Genomic DNA, 4,305 nt, shown 5'->3' on the forward strand with positions numbered 1-4,305 from the left:
TTCCTAATGAACAGGACCCAGATTAACACAACAGGTTGATAAATTAGCTCCTAATGAACAGGACCCAGATTAACAGAACAGGGTTGATATATTAGCTCCTAATGAACAGGACCCAGATTAACACCACAGGTTGATATTAATGCCTAATGAACGGGACCCAGATTAACAGAACAGGGTTGATATATTAGTTCCTAATGAACAGGACCCAGATTAACAGAACAGGGTTGATATATTAGTTCCTAATGAACAGGACCCAGATTAACACAACAGGTTGATATATTAGTTCCTAATGAACAGGACCCAGATTAACATAACAGGTTGATATATTAGTGCCTAATGAACAGGACCCAGATTAACAGAACAGGTTAATATATTAGTTCCTATATGAACAGGACCCAGATTAACACAACAGGTTGATATATTAGTGCCTAATGAACAGGACCCAGATTAACACAACAGGTTGATATATTAGTTCCTAATGAACAGGACCCAGATTAACACAACAGGTTGATATATTAGTTCCTAATGAACAGGACCCAGATTAACACAACAGGTTGATATATTAGTGCCTAATGAACAGGACCCAGATTAACAGAACAGGTTGATATATTAGTTCCTAATGAACAGGACCCAGATTAACAGAACAGGTTGATATATTAGTTCCTAATGAACAGGACCCAGATTAACAGAACAGGTTGATATATTAGTGCCTAATGAACAGGACCCAGATTAACATATATTAGTTCCTAATGAAACGGACCCAGATTAACACAACAGGGTTGATATATTAGTTCCTAATGAACAGGACCCAGATTAACAGAACAGGGTTGATATATTAGTGCCTAATGAACAGGACCCAGATTAACAGAACAGGGTTGATATATTAGTTCCTAATGAACAGGACCCAGATTAACACAACAGGTTGATATATTAGTTCCTAATGAACAGGACCCAGATTAACACAACAGGTTGATATATTAGTTCCTAATGAACAGGACCCAGATTAACACAACAGGTTGATATATTAGTTCCTAATGAACAGGACCCAGATTAACAGAACAGGTTGATATATTAGTTCCTAATGAACAGGACCCAGATTAACACAACAGGTTGATATATTAGTGCCTAATGAACAGGACCCAGATTAACACAACAGGTTGATATATTAGTTCCTAATGAACAGGACCCAGATTAACAGAACAGGGTTGATATATTAGCTCCTAATGAACAGGACCCAGATTAACACAACAGGTTGATATATTAGTTCCTAATGAACAGGACCCAGATTAACAGAACAGGTTGATATATTAGTTCCTAATGAACAGGACCCAGATTAACAGAACAGGGTTGATATATTAGTTCCTAATGAACAGGACCCAGATTAACAGAACAGGGTTGATATATTAGTTCCTAATGAACAGGACCCAGATTAACACAACAGGTTGATATATTAGTTCCTAATGAACAGGACCCAGATTAACACAACAGGGTTGATATATTAGTTGAACAGGACCCTAATGAACAGGACCCAGATTAACACAACAGGGTTGATATATTAGTGCCTAATGAACAGGACCCAGATTAACACAACAGGTTGATAAATTAGTTCCTAATGAACAGGACCCAGATTAACAGAACAGGGTTGATATATTAGTTCCTAATGAACAGGACCCAGATTAACAGAACAGGGTTGATATATTAGTGCCTAATGAACAGGACCCAGATTAACAGAACAGGGTTGATATATTAGTGCCTAATGAACAGGACCCAGATTAACAGAACAGGGTTGATATATTAGTTCCTAATGAACAGGACCCAGATTAACAGAACAGGGTTGATATATTAGTGCCTAATGAACAGGACCCAGATTAACAGAACAGGGTTGATATATTAGTTCCTAATGAACAGGACCCAGATTAACACAACAGGTTGATGTATTAGTTCCTAATGAACAGGACCCAGATTAACAGAACAGGGTTGATATATTAGTTCCTAATGAACAGGACCCAGATTAACACAACAGGTTGATATATTAGTTCCTAATGAACAGGACCCAGATTAACACAACAGGTTGATATATTAGTTCCTAATGAACAGGACCCAGATTAACACAACAGGTTGATATATTAGTTCCTAATGAACAGGACCCAGATTAACACAACAGGTTGATATATTAGTGCCTAATGAACAGGACCCAGATTAACAGAACAGGTTGATATATTAGTTCCTAATGAACAGGACCCAGATTAACACAACAGGTTGATGTATTAGTTCTAATAATGAACAGGACCCAGATTAACAGAACAGGGTTGATATATTAGTTCCTAATGAACAGGACCCAGATTAACAGAACAGGTTGATATATTAGTTCCTAATGAACAGGACCCAGATTAACAGAACAGGTTGATATATTAGTTCCTAATGAACAGGACCCAGATTAACACAACAGGTTGATATATTAGTTCCTAATGAACAGGACCCAGATTAACACAACAGGTTGATATATTAGTGCCTAATGAACAGGACCCAGATTAACACAACAGGTTGATAAATTAGTTCCTAATGAACAGGACCCAGAATAACAGAACAGGGTTGATATATTAGTGCCTAATGAACAGGACCCAGATTAACAGAACAGGGTTGATATATTCGTTCCTAATGAACAGGACCCAGATTAACAGAACAGGGTTGATATATTAGTGCCTAATGAACCGGACCCAGATTAACATAACAGGTTGATATATTAGTGCCTAACGAACAGGACCCAGATTAACAGAACAGGTTGATATATTAGTTCCTAATGAACAGGACCAAGATTAACACAACAGGTTGATATATTAGTGCCTAATGAACAGGACCCAGATTAACACAACAGGTTGATATATTAGTTCCTAATGAACAGGACCCAGATTAACAGAACAGCTTGATATATTAGTTCCTAATGAACAGGACCCAGATTAACACAACAGGTTGATAAATTAGCTCCTAATGAACAGGACCCAGATTAACAGAACAGGGTTGATATATTAGCTCCTAATGAACAGGACCCAGATTAACACCACAGGTTGATATTAATGCCTAATGAACGGGACCCAGATTAACAGAACAGGGTTGATATATTAGTTCCTAATGAACAGGACCCAGATTAACAGAACAGGGTTGATATATTAGTTCCTAATGAACAGGACCCAGATTAACACAACAGGTTGATATATTAGTTCCTAATGAACAGGACCCAGATTAACATAACAGGTTGATATATTAGTGCCTAATGAACAGGACCCAGATTAACAGAACAGGTTGATATATTAGTTCCTATATGAACAGGACCCAGATTAACACAACAGGTTGATATATTAGTTCCTAATGAACAGGACCCAGATTAACACCACAGGTTGATATATTAGTGCCTAATGAACAGGACCCAGATTAACACAACAGGTTGATATATTAGTTCCTAATGAACAGGACCCAGATTAACACAACAGGTTGATATATTAGTGCCTAATGAACAGGACCCAGATTAACAGAACAGGTTGATATATTAGTTCCTAATGAACAGGACCCAGATTAACAGAACAGGTTGATATATTAGTTCCTAATGAACAGGACCCAGATTAACAGAACAGGGTTGATATATTAGTGCCTAATGAACAGGACCCAGATTAACAGAACAGGGTTGATATATTAGTTCCTAATGAACAGGACCCAGATTAACAGAACAGGGTTGATATATTAGTGCCTAATGAACAGGACCAAGATTAACAGAACAGGGTTGATATATTAGTTCCTAATGAACAGGACCCAGATTAACACAACAGGTTGATGTATTAGTTCCTAATGAACAGGACCCAGATTAACACAACAGGTTGATATATTAGTTCCTAATGAACAGGACCCAGATTAACACAACAGGTTGATATATTAGTTCCTAATGAACAGGACCCAGATTAACACAACAGGTTGATATATTAGTCCGTAATGAACAGGACCCAGATTAACACAACAGGTTGATATATTAGTTCCTAATGAACAGGACCCAGATTAACAGAACAGGTTGATATATTAGTTCCTAATGAACAGGACCCAGATTAACACAACAGGTTGATATATTAGTGCCTAATGAACAGGACCCAGATTAACACAACAGGTTGATAAATTAGTTCCTAATGAACAGGACCCAGAATAACAGAACAGGGTTGATATATTAGCTCCTAATGAACAGGACCCAGATTAACAGAACAGGGTTGATATATTAGTGCCTAATGAACAGGACCCAGATTAACAGAACAGGGTTGATATATT

This window comes from Oncorhynchus masou, unplaced genomic scaffold (genome assembly GCF_036934945.1).
Source record: "Oncorhynchus masou masou isolate Uvic2021 unplaced genomic scaffold, UVic_Omas_1.1 unplaced_scaffold_1211, whole genome shotgun sequence".
NCBI classification, from domain to species: Eukaryota; Metazoa; Chordata; class Actinopteri; order Salmoniformes; family Salmonidae; genus Oncorhynchus; species Oncorhynchus masou.